Source organism: Scyliorhinus torazame, chromosome 11 (genome assembly GCF_047496885.1).
Source record: "Scyliorhinus torazame isolate Kashiwa2021f chromosome 11, sScyTor2.1, whole genome shotgun sequence".
NCBI lineage: Eukaryota > Metazoa > Chordata > Chondrichthyes > Carcharhiniformes > Scyliorhinidae > Scyliorhinus > Scyliorhinus torazame.
Window position 1 is genome coordinate 11,214,928 of NC_092717.1, and position 23,097 is coordinate 11,238,024.

The window sequence follows — 23,097 nt, forward strand, 5'->3', positions numbered from 1 at the left end:
GGTGGCACAGTGGTTAGCATTGGTGCCTCTGTCGCTGAGGACCCGGGTTCGAATCCCGGCCCTGGGTCACTGTCTGTGTGGAGTTTGTACATCCTCCCCGTGTCTGCGTGGGTTTCGCCCCCACAACCCAAAGATGTGCTGGGTAGATGGATTGGCCGCGCTAAATTGCCCCTTAATTGGAAAAAATAATTGGGTCACTCTAAATTGAAAAAAAAAGAGGGTGGTGAATCTTTGGAATTCTCCATCGCAGAGGGCAGTGGAAGCTCAATCACTGAGCTATATCCAAGACAGAAATGGGGCAGGCTAGATGGGCCGAATGGCCTGATCCTGCTCCCATCTTCCTATATTCCTCCATGCAGATGGAAGGAATGTGTTGATGTGGCTGGATGGAGGGATCGCAGGAGGCCAATATGGAGATAAGCGCCAGTACAAACCATTTGAACTGAATGGCCTCTTTCTGTGCTGTAGATTTGGTGTTGTACTCAGGGTTTTCTGTCCTTGGATGCAATTACAGCAACACCTTGTCTTGAAAAGCGCCTTGAATGTAGCAAAGCGCCCCTCGATGCTTCAGAGAGATCAGGACAGGCGGTCAAAAGCTTGGAACAAAGAGGTAAGATCAGAGGAGAAAAGCGAGTTGGAAAGGTGGCGAGAGGCAGCTGAAGGCTGGGCCACTAATGATGGAGCGATTCAAATTCGGGATTTCCAAGCATCAGAGGAGCGTGGATATTTCACAGGGTCGTTGGAGGAGATTACAGAGCGGGGGGGGGGGGGGGGGGGGGGTGCGAGGCTATGGAGGGATTCAAAAGCAAGGTTGAGAATTGCTGAGAGCCTGTGTCTGTCAGCAAGCCCGGGGATGGGGGGACGGGGGGACGGGGGGACTGGTGAATGGGGCTCAGGGATTAGGATGCGGGCAACCGTGTTTCGGAAGACCCCCAAGTTTATGGAGGGCAGTGTCATGATATGCAGACATGCAGATAATGATATACAGACAGGCAGCTAATGAACAAATGACCAATAAGCAGACAGGACACTCAGGGGTGGTATCTCACTATAAAAGGCACGAGGCACTCACACTCCGCCTCTTTCCACTGATGAACATCTACAGAGTGAGTCAGGGTGTATGTACAGTATCACACCTCCAGCACGTGGCTAAGAGCTAGTCAGGTTCAGTCAGACAGAGTAACCACACTTAGGTTAGCAGAGAGTCGAACTCATAGAGAACTGTGCTAACTGTGCTCCTGGTTCAATAAATCAGATTGAACTAACTTCAAGGTCTGGAGTATCTTTTGGTTAAAGCTGCATCCAGTTGCAGCCTGTGTTATCCCAGAGTACATAACACGACATGCCACCAGGAGACTACTTAATCTAGGTGGTTTACCTCACTCCATTCCGTGACGATCAGCGAATGTATCCCAGCACCATGTGGAAGATTCAGGCTCCTCACCAGCTCAGGACCTCCGGCAATCTCAGTGCCAACTGGCGGACATTCAAGCAAAAGTTTCTGCTGTACATCGAAGCTTCAGACCTCGTGGGTGCGTCTGATGCAAGGAAGATCGCGCTTCTCCTCTCGACAGCGGCTGATCAAGCCATCAAACTCTTCAACTCTTTTCACTTCACCGAAGGCCAGGACAAGACAAAGTTTCAGACTATCCTGGACAAGTTTGACAGTCACTGTGAAGTGGACACCAATGAAATCTTCGAGCGCTACATATTCAAACAGCTCTACAAGGTAAAGATGAATCTTTCACATCCTTCTTAACCTCCGCCTGCTAGCGCTGTCCTGCAACTTTGGTGATATGGCTGACTCCATGATCATAGACCAAATCGTGTTTGGAGTTCACTCTGATCCTCTGAGAGAGCAGCAATTGAAAATCAAGCATATGATCCTGCCAGTCGCGATTGAAACATGCTCAGTGCATGAGCATGCCAAAAATCGCTATGCCCAGTACAAATTGTCTGAAAATGAGAAACTTGCCTCCCGCGAGGCAGAGAGTGTGCAGGCCATCTCCCGGATGCAGCGCCTCAGCATTGATGAAAGTGGCCATTTTGTGCGCTTTTCCCGGGGCCCCACGCATGCGCGATGCGAACGGGATAACGAAGCAGCCGACACTCTCACTGCGCATGTGCAACGATGCGCGGAGCGTCAGGACGCCGACGTCATGACGTGCTCGAACTGCAGCAGCGCCCACTTAAAGAAACACTGCCCTGCAAGAGGCAGGCGATGTTTAAACTGCAGGATGCCTGGACACTATGCAGCCTTGTGCAGGTCTGCACCACCAGTCAGGGGCCAGCGCTCCCAATTCTGCGATGGCGCGTTCAGAGTGTGCAACAACGATTACAGGATTCTGATCCTAGCAGCACAACGGATCCAGAGGAAGAATGTCTGGACTCCGCCTATTGTGTGGGCATCATTACCATATGTGAATATACCACATCCAACTCATCACAAAGTCAATCCATCCTCGCTGTGGATTCTGCGGACGGATGGCGTGCGGTGATGCAGGTCAACCACTGCTCCATCCAGTTTAAGCTGGACACAGGTGCTTCTGCCAACACCCTCTCACAGGCAGATTTCAAACACATCAAGAAGCCCCCCAAGGTCCTTCCAGCAGCCTGCAGGCTCCTGGACTACAACGGAAATGCCATCACGGCACTGTGATCCTGCCATCTACTCGTCTCCAACCGGAGCACCCATGCACGGTTACGTTTTGAAATTGTCAAGCCAGACAGAGCATCCCGACTTGGCGCGCATGCCTGCGAGCAGCTGAACCTCGTGCAGCGGGTTTACACAACGACATCCTCCAATGTGGATCTTCAGGCCGGCATTGACGACATCCTCGCTCAGTATCCGGATGTGTTCGACGGGATGGGCACGCTGCCATATCGATACAAGATGCTGCTACGACCCAATGCCAAGCCAGTGGTCCACGCACCACGCCGGGTCCCGGCTCCGCTGAGGGAGTGCCTGAAGGCACAGCTCAAGGATCATCAGCAATAGGGCATCATTTCCAAGGTAACCGAACCGACTGACTTGGTCAGCTCGATGGTGTGTGTTAGACCTGCGCATCTGCATCGATCCCAAGGATCTCAATAAGAATATAATGCGTGAACACTACCCCATCCCGAAGCGGGAGGAACTCACCAGTGAGATGGCACACGCACATTTTTTCGGCAAATCCAGCTGGATGAGTCCAGCAGAAGGCTCTGCACCTTCAACACACCGTTTGGCAGATACTGCTACAATCACAGGCCGTTTGGCATTGCCTCGGCAGCGGAGATCTTCCATCGCATCATGGAGCAGATGATGGAGGGCATTGAAGGGGTTCGTGTGTACCTGAACGACATGACGCCTCGGTCGCAGCGCATCCTCCTCAAACTCAGAAGGTACGACTTTGACTTAGTGTACACGCCTGGCAAGGAGCTCATCATCGCTGATGCATTGTCCCGCTCCATCACATTGCCTAGAGAACCGCTGGAAATCATCCGGCAGATTGAATCACAGGTGCAGCTGTGTGCTAGCACCCTCCCGGCGTCTGATGAGAAGGTGGTTCGTATCTGCGAGGAGACAGCCAAAGACCCCCTCTTGCAGCGTGTCATGCACCACCTTGCCAATGGCTGGCAGAAAGGGCAGTGCCCTCAATTTTACAATGTAAAGGACGACCTGACGGTGATTGATGGTATCCTCCTCAAGCTGGACCGGATTGTCATTCCACTCAGTCTCCAGAGCTTGGTGCTCCGCCAAATCCATGAGGGACACCTGGGCGTCGAGAAGTGCAGACGCAGAGCCAGGTAGGCTGCCTACTGGCCCGGTATTAGCCAGGACATCTCGAACATGGTCCTCAACTGTGCGACCTGTCAACGCTTCCAGCCAGCGCAGAGCAAGGAGACGCTCCAGCAGCATGAAATCGAGACCTCCCCGTGGTCCCAGGTTGGCATCGACCTCTTTCGTGTGAATGGTCATGACTACGGGTTGATTATTGACTATTTCTCCAATGACCCTGAAGTCGTGAAGCTCTCAGACCTCACATCTCGGACCGTCATCAAGGCCTGTAAGGAGACGTTCTCCAGGCATGGTATCCCACTCACTGTCATGAGTGACAATGGCCCGTGCTTCAACAGCCACGAGTGGTCTATGTTTGCCAAGGCATACCACTTCAAACATGTCACTTCCAGCCCACACTATCCGCAGTCCAATGGGAAGGTTGAAAAAGGGAAAGTTGTGAAACAGCTCATCTGCAAGGCCGTGGATTCTGCTTCTGACATCTACCTCACGCTGCTTGCCTACAGGGCGGCCCCATTGTCCACTGGCATGTTGCTGGCTCAACTCCTGATGAACAGGGACCTGCGGACGACACTTCCAGCCGTACACTTGCCCAACCTGGACCACCTCCCGGTGCTGCAGAAGATGCAGCAGCTCCGAAACCAGCAAAAGCAGGGCTATGATGCTCATGCCACCGATTTGCCGGTGTTATTCCCGGCAGACGCTGTCAGGATCAAGATACCAGATGGTGGCTGGTCTGCTCCAGCTGTCGTTGTTCGACAGGCTGCGCCCCGCTCGTATGTTGTACGTATGGCTGATGGTTCTGTTGTGCGACGAAACAGATGGGCACTGGGCAAAGTTGCCTGCCCGCAACCGCTTTCTTCTCCGTTTCCGTCCGTTGTTTTGCCACTTCCTGATACCTCGAACTACGAGGCCACCAGTCAGGCTTCCATCCCGCCTGTCAAGGCGCCGTCGTCCCCACCACCACCTCTCCGGCGGTCAACAAGGATCAGGCGCAAGCCCCAGAGACTGGACTTATGAACATTTGTTTTGTTTGCTATGTTCTGTTTTCTCACATTAGACAGCTGTCTTCACATGTAAACACATTCACATATGCCACCACTTGTAAATATGTTAATATATGCCACCACATGTAAATACGTTCCCATGTGCCAACAAAACATTTTTAAAAAGGAGAGATGTCATGATGTGCAGACATGCAGATAATGATATATAGACAGGCAGCTAATGAACACAGAGAACAGGACATGGCCAATGAGCAGGCAGGACACTCAGGGGTGGTACCTCACTATAAAAGGCACGAGGCACTCACACTCCGCCTCTTCCACTGATGAACATCTACAGAGTGAGTCAGGGTGTATGTACAGTATCACACCTCCAGCACGTGGCTAAGAGCTGGTCTGGTTCAGTCAGACAGAGTAACCACACTTAGGTTAGCAGAGAGTCAAACTCACAGAGAACTGTGCTAACTGTGCTACTGGTTCAATAAATCAGATTGAACTAACTTCAAGGTCTGGAGTATCTTTTGGTTAAATCTGCATCCAGTTGCAGCCTGTGTTATCCCAGAGTACATAACACAACAGGCAGAATGTGGGAGACCAGCCAGGAGGGCCTGGGAATGGTTGTCTGGAGTTGGCAGAGGCGTGAACGAGGGATTCAGCAGCAAATGAGCTGAGTCAGGCGTGAATCTGGCTATGTTGCGGAGGGGGGATTAGGCGGTATTAGGGTTGCCGCGAATATGTTATCAGAGCTCAGCTCAGGGCCAAAATACGGCACCAAGACTACAAAGAGAATGGTTCATAAGAACATAATAACTAGGAGCAGGAGTAGGCCATCTGGCCCCTCGAGCCTGCTCCGCCATTCAATGAGATCATGGCTGATCTTTTGTGGACTCAGCTCCACTTTCCGGCACGAACACCATAACCCTTAATCCCTTTATTCTTCAAAAAACTATCTATCTTTATCTTAAAAATATTTAATGAAGGAGCCTCTACTGCTTCACTGGGCAAGGAATTCCATAGATTCACAACCCTTTGGGTGAAGAAGTTCCTCCTAAACTCAGTCCTAAATCTACTTCCCCTTATTTTGAGGCTATGCCCCCTAGTTCTGCTTTCACCCGCCAGTGGAAACAACCTGCCCGCATCTATCCTATCGATTCCCTTCATAATCTTATATGTTTCTATAAGATCCCCCCTCATCCTTCTAAATTCCAACGAGTACAGTCCCAGTCTACTCAACCTCTCCTCGTAATCCAACCCCTTCAGCTCTGGGATTAACCTAGTGAATCTCCTCTGCACACCCTCCAGTGCCAGTACGTCCTTTCTCAAGTAAGGAGACCAAAACTGAACACAATACTCCAGGTGTGGCCTCACTAACACCTTATACAATTGCAGCATAACCTCCCTAGTCTTAAACTCCATCCCTCTAGCAATGAAGGGCAAAATTCCATTTGCCTTCTTAATCACCTGTTGCACCTGAAAACCAACTTTCTGCGACTCATGCACGAGCACACCCAGGTCTCTCTGCACAGCAGCATGTTTTAATATTTTATCATTTAAATAATAATCCCTTTTGCCGTTATTCTTACCAAAATGGATAACCTCACATTTGTCATCATTGTATTCCATCTGCCAGACCCTAGCCCATTCACTTAGCCTGTCCAAATCCCTCTGCAGACTTCCAGTATCCTCTGCACTTTTTGCTTTACCACTTATCTTAGTGTCGTCTGCAAACTTGGACACATTGCACTTGGTCCCCAACTCCAAATCATCTATGTAAATTGTGAACAGTTGTGGGCCCAACACTGATCCCTGAGGGACACCACTAGCTACTGATTGCCAACCAGAGAAACACCCATTAATCCCCACTCTTTGCTTTCTATTAATTAACCAATCCTCTATCCATGCTCCTACTTTCCCTTAATGCCATGCACCTTTATCTTATGCAACAACCTTTTGTGTGGCACCTTGTCAAAGGCTTTCTGGAAATCCAGATATACCACATCCATTGGCTCCCCGTTATCTACCGCACTGTTAATGTCCTCAAAAAATTCCACTAAATTAGTTAGGCACGACCTGCCCTTTATGAACCCATGCTGCGTCTGTCCAATGGGACAATTTCCATCCAGATGCCTCGCTATTTCTTCCTTGATGATAGATTCCAGCATCTTCCCTACTACCGTAGTTAAGCTCACTGGCCTATAATTACCCACTTTCTGCCTACCTCCTTTTTTAAACAGTGGTGTCACGTTTGCTAATTTCCAATCCGCCGGGACCACCCCAGAGTCTAGTGAATTTTGGTAAATTATCACTAGTGCATTTGCAATTTCCCTAGCCATCTCTTTTAGCACTCTGGGATGCATTCCATCAGGGCCAGGAGACTTGTCTACCTTTAGCCCCATTAGCTTGCCCATCACTACCTCCTTGGTGATACCAATCCTCTCAAGGTCCTCACCTGTCATAGCCTCATTTCCATCAGTCACTGGCATGTTATTTGTGTCTTCCACTGTGAAGACCGACCCAAAAAACCTGTTCAGTTCCTCAGCCATTTCCTCATCTCCCATTATTAAATCTCCCTTCTCATCCTCTAAAGGACCAATATTTACCTTAGCCACTCTTTTTTGTTTTATGTATTTGTAGAAACTTTTACTATCTGTTTTTATATTCTGAGCAAGTTTACTCTCATAATCTATCTTACTCCTCTTTATAGCTTTTTTAGTAGCTTTCTGTTGCCCCCTAAAGATTTCCCAGTCCTCTAGTCTCCCACTGATCTTTGCTACTTTGTATGTTTTTTCCTTCAATTTGATACTCTCCCTTATTTCCTTAGATATCCACGGTCGATTGTCCCTCTTTTTACCGTCCTTCCTTTTTGTTGGTATAAACCTTTGCTGGGCACTGTGAAAAATCACTTGGAAGGTTCTCCACTGTTCCTCAACTGTTTCACCATAAAGTCTTTGCTCCCAGTCTACCTTAGCTAGTTCTTCTCTCATCCCATTGTAATCTCCTTTGTTTAAGCATAAAACACTAGTGCTTGGGTTCAGCCGAGGTTAGTTGTCAGAGAGAGGGATGGAATCAGAGACCAGGGAACGGAGAGGAGTTAAGAGTTGCCAGCCATTGAATTGTTCCAGAGTTACCGGAAGAAAGCCTCTGTGAGTTGGCAGCGGTGTTTCTCAGGAGCTGCAGCACCAAGAAGCACCCTTCTGTCCAAAGGCACTTTGCCATTTTTTTTTTTACCTCAGGGAGATTCTCTGTGCTGAGGCCACACTGAGAGAGATTTCCTCCTGGAGAGATGAGGCTCGCCAGCAGAACAGGCTCCTCGCAGATCAGGGCGCCATTTTGTCCGGCAGTCCCGATCTTCTCCGCCCCCTCTCCCCCCCACCACCACCTCTTTCAGGTCCTCCCATGCTCTTTTGTGCCCCCCCCCCCAGTTTTGGGGAGGCCCCAGGAACCCCCCACCCCCCCACCCCTCTACCTGGCAAGGTCCCCACCCCCTCGGGCCCAATCCCTGGAAGTGCCTACCTGACACTTGGGCACCCTGGCACTCTCAGCCTTGCCAGACTGGCAGTGCCAAGGTGCCCAGATGCCAACCTGCCCTGTCCCCTACCACCCAGGGGTTACCAAAGGCCTGGGAGACCCCCCTCCGCCCTCAGGTACCATTACGACTGGTCCACGTTTGTGTGGGCTGGTACTAAGTTGTGCCCTGGTGAGGTTTCCCAGGCATGGCCGGTGAGTCCCAGGCGCTGGGTGAATCCGGCATCTGGGAAGAGATCCAGATCACACCGGGCGGAGCGAGTCGGGTGACCCGTGATCTCCCCTGGCACCGAGCGAAGGCTGCTTACAGGTGGAGCATCTTTTGGGAAGAGGACTTGTGTTTCCTTCAAGCACACACGATATCCGGGAATAAGCCTTATTGACATGTGAGAAGAATGAGAATTCCCAAGCCCCCGGCCTTGCAAATCTCCAAGGGTGCACCCCTCCCATCTGGTCCATAAACCCCCTCAGCACCTTAGCCGCCGCCGGCTTCCTACCCGTCCTAGACCTGGAGCGATCCAGTGCCGGATCCAACACCGTGTTAAAGTCTCCCCCCCCCATTATCAGGCCTCCCACTTCCAAGTCTGGGATCCGACCCAACATGCGCCGCATAAAACCCGCATCGTCCCAGTTCGGAGCGTACACATTGACCAGTACCGCCCTCTCTCCCTGCAGCTTACCACTTACCATTATGTACCTACCGACATTATCTGCCACAATGCTCGACGCCTCGAACGACACCTTTCCCACCAAGATCGCCACCCCTCGATTTTTGGCATCCAGCCCCGAGTGAAACACCTGACCTACCCACCCTTTCCTCAGTCTTACCTGGTCTGCCATCTTCAGGTGTGTCTCCTGGAGCATAACCACATCCGCCTTCAGCCCCTTCAGGTGCGCGAACACACGGGCCCGCTTGACCGGCCCGTTCAGTCCCCTTACATTCCAGGTTATCAGCCGGATCAGGGGGCTACCCACCCCCCCCTCCCCCGCCGACTAGCCATAACCCCTCCTCGGCCACGCGCCCGCACCCCACACCCGGCCCGTTCCCCACGGCGGCAGACCCCCGTCTCGACCCCCCCACTCGCTCCAGCTCCCCCTTGACCATAGCAGCAGCAACTCGATTACATCCCCCCCCCCTCCCCCGGCTAGGACCCCTCCTAGCAGCTTTACTCCCCCCATTGCATTTCCGCAAGTCAGCTGACTCCTGCTTGACCCCAGCCACTCCCGCCTCTCCTTCGACTCCTCCCATTGTGTGACACACCCTACTCTTCCATTCCCCTCCGCAGGCTCTCCCCCTCCCCATTCCATCCCAAGTGCGGGAAATAATCCTCGCTTCCCTGCCCCGGCCCCGCCCCCTCCAGTCTTCAGCGCGGAAAAAAGCCCGCGCTTTCCACCTACCCGTCCCCGCCAACTCTGACGCAGCTCCTTTTACAGGCCCAGTCCCCTCACCCCCAACTCGGGCCTCCCCCTCCCCCGCGGGGCCCCATCTCACTGCCTGCCATCCACCCCTCTTCCATTTGCTTACCCCCCTCCAAGAGCCCACCCGACCAACCCAACCAAAACAGTGCCCAACCCGCCCTAACCACCCTCACCGAAGCAGAAATAAAAAAACAAGAGCAAAGGACCCCTCCTCAAAAAGTAACATATCAACTGCTATCCCCAAACGCCCATCCCGACCCTCAATCTGTGTCCAACTTCTCGGCCTGAACAAAGGCCCACGCCTCCTCCGGAGACTCAAAATAATGGTGCCGGTCCTTGTAGGTGACCCACAGTGACCCCGGCTGCAACATGCCAAACTTCACCCCCTTCCTGTGCAGCACCGCCTTCGCTCGATTGTACCCGGCCCTCCTCTTCGCCACCTCCGCACTCCAGTCCTGGTATATTCGAACCTCCATGTTCTCCAACCTGCTGCTCCTCTCCTTCTTAGCCCACCTGAGCACACACTCCCGATCAGCGAACCGATGGAACCGCAGCAGCACCGCCCACGGAGGCTCGTTAGACTTGGGCCTCCTCGCCAACACTCTATGGGCCCCTTCCAGCTCCAGGGGCCCCTGGAAGGACCCTGCTCCCATCAGCGAGTTCAACATGGTGACCACATAGGCCCCCACGTCCGGCCCCTCCAGCCCCTCCGGGAGGCCCAGAATCCGCAAATTCTTCTGCCTCGACTGATTCTCCAACTCCTCGAACCGCTCCTGCCATTTCTTGTGGAGCGCCTCGTGCGCCTCCACCTTTACCGCCAGGCCTAAGATCTCGTCCTCGTTGTCGGAGATCTTTTGTCGGGCCTTGCGGATCGCCAACCCCTGGGCCGTCTGGGTCTCCAGCAGCTTGTCGATAGAAGCCTTCATCGGCTCAAGCAGGTCCACTTTAATCTCCCTGAAGCAGCGCTGGATACCCTCCTGTTGCTCCTGCGCCCACTGCCTCCACGCTGTCTGGTCCCCGCCCGCCGCCATTTTGTTCTTCCCTCGCACCTTCTTCGGGTCCACCACCACTCTTTTAGTCGCCCCGCTCCTGGTAAAAGCCATATACTGTCAGGAACTATTGTACTCTCCTTCCCACAGCGGGAAACATCGAAAAAATTCCGTTGGGGGCCCTGAAAAGAGCCCAAAAGTCCGTTTTTTGCAGGAGCTGCCGAATGTGCGACTTAGCTCCGCATAGCCGCAACCGGAAGTCTGTGAGTTTATCTTTAACACGGGCAGAATTGTTACGCTCAATCTTTGGACAATGTGTAAGTGCCACACCCTGCACTAATGTTCAGACATCCTTAGAGCAGAATGCAACTTGAATATTCTATCACTGTGCTGCTTGTTCCAATGGTTTCTGCTTCGATTCCTTGCTGAAAGTTTACACAGCAGTTAAAAAATTTCGCAAGATTTCAGTTTGCCGAGAATCGGAGAATTCCAGTATTTGCGGGAAGTATCCTAGTTCGAGCAGCAGGTAGCTACAGGGGAGGGAAATCAGCCATTTCTTGAAACTTGAGCACACAATCTCGGTGGACACTCCCAGCGCAATACTGAGGGAGTAGAGTTCTGTCTTTAGACGTGTTGTCCCGGGGGCTGTCTGCCTTCCCGGGTGGATGTGAAAGATCCCGTAGCATCATTCTGGAGGAGAGCACGGATTCTCCTCGCATCCTGACCAATACTTATCCCTCAACCATCAACTGGAAATGTCACAATCAGGCCCTTATCTCACTGGTGTTTTTGTAAGCTTGCTGTGCATAAGTTGACTGTCGCAATTCCCTATATTACAAATATAATATAATAATAATCGCTTATTGTCACAAGTAGGCTTCAATGAAGTTACTGTGAAAAGCCCCTAGTCACCACATTCCGGCGCCTGTTCAGGGAGGCCGGTACAGGAATTGAACGTGTGCCGCCGGCATTGTTCTGCATTAGAAGCCAGCTATTTAGTCCACTGTGCTAAACCTAGTGACTGCATTTCCAAACATGCTGCAGGTGGCTAGTGTGACATAATAATCTTTATTATTGTCACAAGAAGTTTACATTAACACTGCAATGAAGTTACTGTGAAAATCCCCTTGTCGCCACATTCCAGCGCTGTTCGGGTACACAGAGGGAGAATTCAGAATGTCCAATTCACCTCACAAGCACGTCTTTCGGGACTTGTTGGAGGAAACCGGAGCGCCCGGAGGAAAGCCACGCAGACGCGGGGAGAACGTGCAGACTCCACACAGACAGTGACCCAAGCCGGGAATCGAACCCGGGTCCCTGGCGTAGTGAAGCAACAGTGCTAACCACTGTGCTACCGCGCCGCCCATCCTGAGGTCATGAATGACATGTTATAAACACAAGCCTTCCTTTCCCTGTCTTCGAGGCAGGAACTCTGAAAAAGGTTTTAGTAGGCCGTGCTGGTCGCCATTCGCAGGTTCTGTCACTAATGGAGCCAAAGGCAACTTTGCCAATGGGGAACCTCATCCATCAGGCGTACCTGGAGGAGGTGTGGTGGCGGCACACACCTGGCGCGACAGTTTCCAGCGGTTTATTTGTGCGCTGAGGCAATAGCCCAACACCAACCCAGCATCTCCACCAGGTAGATTGGGGAAATCTACCCCCCCTCCCCTCTTATTGAAGCATTGCAGCGATTCCCGGAGCATGGAAAACGTGGGCAGTAATCTCTCCCATTCCATACCACCCAATTAAATTTTGTGGTCTTGTTAGTTATCTCAAAATGGGCATCATGGGCATTCTAACAAGCCAAAAAATAAAAGGGGAGGAAAATTCCCCCTGCTCACTGCATTCTTTAATGGTCTTCACTAGTTAATTTTACACATTTAAGACAGATCCTTCTCTATTAAATTTGTTTAGAAGAAACACCACATTGCGGCTCGAACTACAGTCTCAGGGCTTCAATCACACCCTGGCTGCAAATTAGCATGAAATGCCTCTCAGCTCCTTCGCCCCCATCCGTGTACAGCTGCGACGAAGAAGGCAAAACATGCAGTTGGCAGATGAAGGGGGCCACGCGTCTGCGCCCTGGTTTTTGCCTCACGTTGAGCAGCAGTTTGATTTTAGGCTTGCCCAGAGCAGGGTCTCCCAAAAGGGATCAAGTGAAACGCCCCGCTGCTCCGGAGCATTGCACAGCAGCAATGTCACGCGTGGAACGACGGACGCAAAGATGCTCCCACGTTTGGGGGGGAAGAATCCAAAACGAGATGCCGCAAATATAAAAAGACTCACTAAACAAGCCAGGAGAAACAGGGTGGGTGTGTTTTTCAGGGGGAAGCTGGACAGACACGCGCGGGAGAAAGGAACAGAAGGACATGTCGGTGGGAGGAGGTCTGCGCGGAGCACGAATGCTATCACGGATATTGGTCCGAAAGCAAGAGATGGAAATCTGAAAGAAAAGCAGAAAATGTCGATCAAGCTCAAGGGGGCAGGCAGTTATCTGCGAAGAGAGGGGTTTTCCGGCCAGCGTTTCAGGCTGTGACATTTCGTCTGGTGGATTCTGATGAAACGTCATCGACCTGAAACATTAACTCTGCTTCTCCCTCCCCACATTCCCGGCGTGTTTCCGTTCCTGCGGAAGCCTGGCCCAGTGGGCTTGCGCCTGTTGCTGTAAATCCTGTGGGATTCGCTCTGATAATGCAGCGCTCCTCGCTGGGTGCCCATCCCGAATTTCCTCAGCTGTGACACAGTGTGAGAGGTGTGTTGTGTTCACTCTGGTTTACATAAAACAGATCTGCATTGTGTTGAGAGGAAGCTTGTTTGTTGCTACGCAACGTGGAGAGCGGCGTCGGCCAATTCATGCTCATTACAAGGTCCAAATGGATTTTTCTTCTTTTAAAAGTCTTTGAGGTGAATGTGTAATGGTCAGAGTGAGGGTTATCACTGCAGAAACAGTCAAAACCTCTCCTCACCTCTGCCCCAACTTCAACGCAAGCCCAGGTTAGACAGGAGGTGAATTGTGAGGCTGTTGCAGTGAATCTTCCCTCAGACATAGATTACCATAGAATTTACAGTGCAGAAGGAGGCCATTCGGCCCATCAAGTCTGCACCGGCTCTTGGAAAGAGCACCCGACCCAAGGTCAACACCTCCACCCTACCCCCATAACCCAGTAACCCCACCCAACACTAAGGGCAATTTTGGACACTAAGGGCAATTGATCATGGCCAATCCACCTATCTTTGGACTGTGGGAGGAAACCGGAGCACCCGGAGGAAACCCACGTACACACGGGGAGGATGTGCAGACTCCGCACAGACAGTGACCCAAGCCGGAATCGAACCTGGGACCCTGGAGCTGTGAAGCAATTGTGCTATCCACAATGCTACCGTGGAGGACATCTCTGCTGCAGCAGCATTTGATTGCACAGCCCGCACGAGGAACTCCCTGTGTCAACTGATCAATCTGGGCGTATATTTTCCACAGTTTGTGAACAGTAAATGTGGAGCATCTCAACAACAATGACTTGCTTCCTATGGCACCATTTAGGAGATAAAACACACAGAAGCGTCACCAAACTATATTTGACACTGAGCCGCAGAAAGGGAAATTGGGGACAGGTAATTCAAAGTGTGGTCAAAGAGGTAGATTTTAAGGAGCATCTTAAAAGAAGAGAGAGACAGGTGCAGAGAATACCAGAGTTTAGAGCCGAGGTTATTTAGGCATATTGGCCCTAATGATGAGGCAAAGAGAATCAAGGGTATAGATAAGAAATGAGGGACATCGTAATTGGCGATCGGGTGAAAAATTGACTCCGTAGAAATCGGGGCCGGTTTGACGCCGGTCAGCCATGCTCTGCCCCTCCGAAATGGCGGGGCGCGCCGGGTGCCGTTGCAATGGCGTTGGTGTGTAATAGGCCAGCCCTCCCGCAATGCTCCGCCCCCCCCCCCCCCCCCCATGGCACGAGTACCCGACGGCACGGGACACGTGTGGTCTCAGCCGTGCGGGAACCCGGCGTGGCGGCTGCGGACTGTGTCCAGCGCCGCCACACTCGGCAGGGATCTGTGCCGGGGGACGGGGATCCTTGTGTGTCAGCTGGCGGGACTGGAGGGGGGTGGCCTGTGGGGTCGCGGATGGGGGGTCGGGTCTGCGCACGGCCGGCATCATGTTGTACGGTGCGACGGATGCAGGTCGTCAGCCGTGCACATGCACGACTAGGGACCTCGCCATTCTCCGGCCGTTTTCGCCGCGAGAGCCGGGAGTTTCACCCGCCGCCAGTGCTAGCCCCTCACTGGTACCGGAAATCGGCGAGGGTTTCGCGCAGATTTTTTGGTTGTAAAAGACCACACATGCTCCGTTGGCGTCAACACTTAGCCGCTAAATCAGAGTATCCAGCCCCAGATTCTTTAGTTTCCGTGTTTCTTGATGGTAGGAGGTGGTCCCTCACTGGCCAGCGGCGGGATCCTCTGGTCCCCTGCATCGCCAGCAAACCCTTGGTAGTAGTGCGCCATTGACGGGACCGGAAAATCCGCTGGAGTGAACAGCCGGAAGATCTCGCCCGTGGTTTACAGACTAGAAGCCCTGCAAACATTATTCGCCCTTCCAACCTTGAGGGAGGGGAGATTGAGCTGGATTCAAATTCCCACCTTTGAGGAGAGTGAGGTGAAACCCTACTTGTGTAGGGGTTAAATTGACATCACATTAAATAAAGAGTGCCTTCATCCTTTGTTTGAAATGAAGATTGGTTTGAAGAATTTAATTTTAATAGCGTCTACAGCTGCCAGGCAACATTTCGGTTAAATGTGAGGCAGCACTCTCACCTCTGAGCCACGAGGTTCGGGGTTCAAGCCCCGAGACATGAGCACGACATCCAGGCTGATGCTCCCAAGGCTGGGCTGAGGGAGCACGAGAGTTTTGGAGGTGCCATCTTCCAGATGAAGATTGCTCTCTAAGGTGAAAGTTAATTATTTGAAGAAGCGAAGAAGGTGTCTTATTTGTAGACACCTCAGTGTCTATCCCTCAAAGAACATGACTATAAATTCCAAATTATCTGGTTATCACTTTGTTGTTTGTGGGAGCTTGCTGTGTGCCAATCGGCTGCTACAGTTCCTACATTCCAACAGTGACTACGCCTCATTGGCTAATAAGCGATTTATATTGCTCCTGAGGTCACGTAATGCAAGTTCTTTCTTTCCTAATTAATTTTGGCTCAATTGATATTGTCGGTGCAGATATGAACCAGACGCAATTCGCGAATCACAACCGGCACTATTTTCATCATTGAGTTGGGGTAGTGAATGGTGACTCCCGGAATTCTTCACCATGCCTCGATGCTGTGAAGAGTTACAAGCAGACAGTTCTCAGAAGAACATCTTGGGTTACAAGTCGAAAAATTATTTTATTCCCAATACGGTTAAGACCCAAGTGTTTTCCCCGTCATGGGCGGGGGGACGTAGCATCAAGGTTTATGTCATGTTAAAATCAATGGAGCAGTCCATTCAAAAGGGTTTAATTTGCTGAAATTAAAAATGTTATGGGTTTTACGAAGATGCGACAGCGACAGACCATTGGGGAAATATTTTAAAATTCCGACCATGTTTAAGGCAGATTTAATTTATCCTCCGACATTAAAACCGCTTTTAAAGACAGAAATTAGAGCCTTTTTCAACAAATATACTGATGTGAAATATAGAGGGTAGCAGGTAACTCCCAGGCATCATGCCCAGCAACAGAAAAAGAGGATATTAAATCGCATTTTGACGTAACCGTCAAATCCACACTTTTGGGCGAAAATACAAATTCTTCAGTTTGTCAAGTTGTGATGTGCACTGTTTAGAAATCCCCCCCCCCCCCCCCCCGCCCTGGTTTGCCCGCAGTTTGGGGCCTACTGGACATCTGCTTTTATTAATATAATAAATTGTCTTTTTCTCCCTCTCTCTGTCAGTCACACACTGAGCAATGAAAGGAGGCAATGCAGACTGCGGGTGATGGATTATAAATCATTTGAGATTGAATTACAAGATAATTTGAAAACTTAGCAGTTTGCATTTTGCAGTTGGGATTGTTTTGCAAACTTGCAGTTTTTTTTATGACGATCTGGGATTTTATTAGTCGCTTGTTGAGGCATCTATCATCCTGTTCCTCTCCTGTTAGCAGTGGGCAATCTCTGAGCCGCCGAGAGTTCCACCATTGACGCCTGCATTAGCTGGTCCAAAAAAGATTGCTGTATTTTCATTGACACGCAGTGCATTACCATAATTGGCTTTTCTACATGGTAGGACAGAGGAAATAATAATGTCATTTTATTTACAGCCAGAGTGTCCCTTTATGAGACTTCTCCAAGTTTCTGCCATGTTGCGTAGGTCAAATGACATCTTTTGATCAGCCCTGTCCAAAGATATCAAGACTGAGTGGCAAGTAATGGAGACTTAGTGACAAAGCAAATCTGGGGAAGGAATAAGACTGCCAGTTTCCTATTAAACAGCCTGCTAAACAGCACAGCTTCACCATGTCTGCTGCGAAGCTACCCTGAGCACCTAAATCAGTAGAGTGAAAGGAGACTGAATTGAACATTAGTGCTGCAAATGACTGCAATGATTGCCACAGCCCGCCAGCAGCAACAACCACCACCCCCTCACCACCCCCTCCCTCCGCCGCCATCCCCCCACCCAACCTCTCATCCCCTCCCCGTGTCCCTCCTTCCCCCCCCAAAAAAAAAATCAGCAAGCAAACAGTGCGAATTACAGTTAGACTGTTCTCATCCGATTTGATTTTCATCCTGTTTCTAGCTGGTTTTCTGATCTGGTTTATTTAGGGTTGACATCAGCCAAATGGTGTAGCGGGATATCTCTGACAGATATTCTTATTGATTTAACAAGTTGCGCACTGGAGAGGAGCTCTTTCTCCTGCATACTTTCCTCTGTCAGTTTTGCTCCCGGTTGATCTGTGAATTTAAATATATATATATTTATATTTATCGTGAGGTTTCCATGTGGTGCAGAATCTGAAGTTAGCCGGTGCTATTTTTAGGCTTATTTCTTGTGTGACATTTTATCATCTTTGGTTTTCTCTCCTGTGCTGTTTTTATTACTCCTCGTTTGAGAGAAAACCGTGCATTTCTCGTGCAGTGCTTTTTCCCTTTTTTTTCTGCTTTCTCTCCTCCCTCTCTTTCGGGCGAGTTTGCTCTCAGTGTTGGGCCGTCCAGCCCTGACGAGAATACATGCTGAAATGCGTTCGCTGTTGAGCTGGATTCGCCACGAGCCCCAGGCTTTGTCAGCCCAATCTGCCATGCCCTCAATAATGGAGCCATCTTGCTCTCTCCACTGCAGTGTCACCTGTCTAGGTGAGCCAGGCTGGTTGCTACGTGAAGTGACAGCGAGCTTCGAGGCGCCGTCGCTTCGGCTGACACGTGCGGTGTGATCCATCTCGCGCAGATAACCTACCCGAGAAGGTGCTTTTTTTCCCCCTCTCTGAGCCGTCCCAACTATTAAAGTAATTACTGACCGGGATATTTTCGGGTAAACTTGTCGCGGGTCATACGTTGGGTGCTGCAGAAACGGGTAACACTGGAAGTGCGGCGTGAAAATATTTTGCGCTTTACATTATACATAGAATCAAGTGGCACAAAAAGAGGCCATTGGGCCCGTTACGCCAGTGCTGGCTCTTTGAGAGAGCCATCCAATTAGTGCCACTCCCTCACTGCTCTTTCTTCCATAGTCCTGCCAAATGTCTCCCCTTCTTACCTAATTCCCTTTTGAACATTTTGATTCAATCAGATGCCACCATCCTGTAAGACAGCACATTTAGATTGTAAAACAGACTGCCTAAATACATTTCCCCTCACTTCCCTTCTGGGTGCTTTGCTGATCACTTTTCTTGCTAGGGAATGATTTCAGACATCATGGCCAAGGTTAACCGTTCACTCCCTCCATCGCGCTATGGCGGCAGTGTGTACCGTCTACAAGACGCACTGTAGCAACTCACTAATACTTCTTCCACAGCGCTTTGCAAACTCACAACATCCACCACGTAGAAGGACCTGGGCAAGAGGCACCACAGATCGCCAGCAACTGCAACTTTCTCGCCAAGTCGCACACACGTCCCGACTTGGATATATTTTGCTGCTTCTTCAGTGCCGCTGGGAAAATGATCCTGCGACTCTCTACCTGACAGCATCGTGGGTGCGTTGCCACAATATGGACTGCAGCGCCTCACGGGGAAGGCACGACACCGCCGTCTCAAGGGGCAATGAGGAATGGATGATAAACGTCGCGCTTGCCAGCAATGCCCATGTCCTGTGAATTAAGGCATTTTAAAAAAACCACAAGAGGTTGCGAATGGCTTGTGGGGTCTTAAATTCCCAAATTTTTCTTTAAATCTCTAAACGGTATATTAGTTGAGCCGCACCCCCCCCCCCTCCCCCCCACTCCGCTCCACACCCACCTTCCTCTTGCGTTAGCCAACTGCACAGGAGCTTCACAAAACCTCTGAGGCATTTTTAGCTCCGTCTGGAAAGATTCCCCTTACCCCACCGTTGCATTTTCTGCACCAATTTTATAGAGCTCAAGTCGACAACATTTTGTATTGCTGTGGTATTGTTTAAATTTGGTGAAAGCAGCAGCCAATTCGAATCATGGAATGATACTGCACCACAGGAAAGATTCCGGACGGGGAGCATCAACAAACCAACACTGACTCAATTAAAACAGACCAGACTCCAGATGGGGAGCAACCAAAGGCCGACTCTGATTCACGTAAGCTGGACTTTACTCCAGACAGGGAGTGCCGCAACCTCAGTGATGGCACGCTCAGGGTGACAGCAGATGTCACAATGACAGGAGATGGATCACTTAACAATTACACTGGGTCAGTAATAACAGGCAGCGGCTACAGTCCAAGAGGAATACACCAATATTCACCAGAGCTATATCCACACATTTTTTCCACACCAGCAGTGCAGCCAATGACAGCTCATGCTGGACAAACCCAGTATTCAGGCATACAGCAGCCAGCAGTCTATGCAGCATATTCTCAAACAGGCCAGCACCAAGGATTGCCCACTAATGGAATCAAGACTGAAGGAGGACAACCGCAAGCTCAATCTGCACTACAGACTGGATGCCTTAGTCACTGCCCAGGATTTGCTGCACCCCAGCCTGGCCAGACTGCATATTCCTATCAGATGCAAGGTTCTAGTTTCACACCATCACCAGGTATTTATGTGAGCAGCAATTCTGTTTCCAATTCGACAAGCTTCAACGCTTCTCAGCAGGATCACCCTTCCAGCACAGCATGTGACCAGAACCAGTATGTACAGTCTTATCCAACTTCACCATATGGCACATCCATAACCTCGAATGATACTGTTGATGGTACCTCTTCAATGTCAACACCTTATCAGCTACAAGATGCCATCCGACAGCACCACCACAAACATCGAAAAAGAAAGGGACTCCAAATCAGACAGCGATTTGACAACTTCTTGGTTCCTGTGGCACAGGGACGTTGATGGCGTTCATAACCAAGAGAGACATTTAACCACGATGATTGGTGGTTTATGGACTCACACAAATGATTTGGACTTATTGTTTAATCACTGTTCCCATGACTTGTATATATCTTACCTTATCTACCTGTTCTTTGTTCAATTTTCTCAAAGTGTGCAGAAAATATGTAACATATAAAAAAGGGGGGATATGGTGATGTGCATCAATGTAAATGCATGTACGTTAGCTAGACACTAGAGGGAGCACCAGTGACATCACACACACACACACACTAAATCAATAGATCAGTTAGATAGGACACGACCAATGGACATTCACGATACAGAAGTGTCACCACTACAGGGGGGCATTACACCAACCCATATAGAAAGGACACCTCACACATGATCTGCCTCTTTCCAGTGGAGACAGTCAGTGAGTACAGACACAGGGTTGATTCAATATTACACCCACCACGTGGATTGCAGCAACTGGTTAGTCAGTCTGGGTAGCTTTAGTAGGATTAGCAGTAGTGTCGAACCTGAGTAATAGAAGTGTAAATAGTTTAATAAACGTGTTCTCCAAGTTATCTCCACGTCTGAACCTTCCTTTGTCAAGTGCACCACAAGGAAGCCGCTTATGTTACACCTACAACATAACAAATCAGAGGCCATTCAGCCCATTCTGCCTTTGTCTGCCCTTGGGAGGGATTATTAAATTAGTCTCGCCCGCTCGTTTCCATAGCACCGCAATTCTTTCCCCTTCAGGTATTTATCCAGTTCCTTGTTTCAGGTGACTATTGCATCGGCTTCCATCGCTGTTTCAGGCAGAACATCCCAGATCAGAACAATTAATTGTGTAGAACAAAAAATCTCCTCACCTTGCCTTTAGTTCCTTTGGTCAGTCACCTTAAAAAAGGTGACAGGGTTGTCCCAACCTTTTTTTCCTCCCAAAGCGTGAGGCACCTGGTCTTGTTATTTTTTAATTGGAAAAGGCAGGTGAGAGGTCAGGGTTCACAGTGCAGGACACCACCAAGTTGAAAGAAGGAAGGAAAAGTGAGGACGGGTTTGATGGCACCAAGCTTTGAGTTTGGAGAAAGGTGAGAGAGAGAGAGTGTGTGAGAGAGAAACAATGCAGGTGAAAAGGTGTGGGGGTAAAATCTCTTTGAATAAATGGTGTCCAATCATTTCATCTGCAATGCATCTGCCTATCCTTTAATAACAGAGAAGTTCTACTTAACACCAGAATTTGATTTTTGTTTGTTAAATTATTATTTTTCTTTATTCGTTCACGGGATGTGGACATCGCTCGCTGGGCCTGCATTTATTGCCCATCCCTCAGGGCATTTAAGAATCAACCACATTGCTGTGGGTCTGGAGTCACATGTAGGCCAGACCGGGTAAGGATTTTCTCCCCTAAAGGACATTAGTGAACCCAATGGGTTTTTACGACAATCGACAATAGTTTAAACATCATCATTAGACTTTTAATTACAGATTTTTATTGAATTCAAATTCCACCATCTGCCTTGGTGGGAGTCGAACCCCAGGTCCCCAGAGCATGGCCCTGGGTCTCTGGATTACTAGTCCACTACGCCACTGCCTCCCCTCGAATTGGTTTGTGTGAGAAGCATGGACTAATTCAATATATGAGCAGCACAGGGGTAAGCTCATTGGATAATAGAGAGGGGTTAGAGGGGCGGTTTTCACTCGTTGAAACTATACAGAGGGTTTAGGTTGGGTGCATCACATGTCCTGCGATGGTTTGCCTTGTTAATGGTGGCACGGCAGCACAGTGGTTAGCACTGTTGCTTCACAGCGGCAGGGGCCTGGGTTCGATTCCAGCTTGGGTCACTGTCTGTGCGGAGTCTGCACGTTCTCCCCGTGTCTGCGTGGGTTTCCTCCGGGCGCTCCGGTTTCCTCCCACAAGTCCCGAAAGACGTGCTGTTAGGTGAATTGGACATTCAGAATTCTCCCTCAGTGTACCCGAACAGGCGCCGGAGTGTGGCGACGAGGGGATTTTCACAGTACCTTCATTGCAGTGTTAATGTAAGCCTACTTGTGACAATAAGGATTATTATTATTATTGGTTTCTGGAATCTAAACTCAGTTGACTGGGAGGGAATTGTGCCTAAAACAGCAACAGGCAGATTTACTACTGAGATTTTCTAGCTGCAGTGTTGACAGAGTGACATGCATTGCAGACTGTTTTATTCTTGTATTAGCTTCAAAGAGGCAGTTAAGCACCGACCCAAGCGTTGCAAAGTCTGGAGGTGGGGGGGGGGGGGGGGGGGGAAGAGTGGGTGTTGATGGAAAGAGCATCGCTAACTCAGAGAGTTGCAGTGGAAAACAAAGCAACCGTCTCCATATAACCTCAGCACATCGCAAACCTTTATCACAACCTACACACAACCGACTGGCCTCTTATCTCAGCTGGTGTACTTAATTGGGAAAGTACTGGTCGGTGCAAATTCAGCCAATTTGTCTCTGTAAAAAAAAAAAACAGCAGTTCAAAAATGATAATCCTGAGACTGGGGTATTGTCTGTGGAATCCAGTTTGCTGCTGCCACAGGCATAACATGTGCTAGGGAGGATTTCCGAAACATTAGGCACGGCATAAATAAAGTAGGCTGAAGTTTAAATATAATGCTGGAGCACTAAATATAGATTAAAACGTAGGTGATGGAAGAGCCTATGTAACTTATTAGCTATGTTTCAGACAAGGGTACATTTTGCCTCTTTTGCACATGGTCAGTACAGCAGGTATGTTATCGCAAGTGGCTTGTTAACATTGCAGATACTTGCTCCTGTTATTCACTCCTATTGATACACAGCGCACCCCCGCCCACGGGTTTCCCAGCGGCGTGGGGTGGCTTCACTGGGAAATCCCATTGACAAGCGGC

The 23,097-nt window shown here is 50.0% G+C and overlaps 1 protein-coding gene across 3 annotated transcripts in view; it reads left to right on the plus strand.

Moving 5' to 3' along the window:
- The window catches only part of tshz1 (teashirt zinc finger homeobox 1), a 133,445-nt gene that overhangs the window by 100,752 nt on the left and 9,596 nt on the right, over positions 1-23,097 (plus strand). Inside the window, exon 1 of one of the 3 annotated variants that reach the window (XM_072466953.1) lies at positions 12,837-13,470. The exons of the other annotated variants lie outside the window; for them this stretch is intronic. The gene's annotated coding sequence lies outside the window, so the exon portion shown is untranslated. Of the gene's footprint in view, positions 1-12,836; positions 13,471-23,097 lie in introns of those variants that run through there. 3 annotated transcript variants of the gene reach the window in all.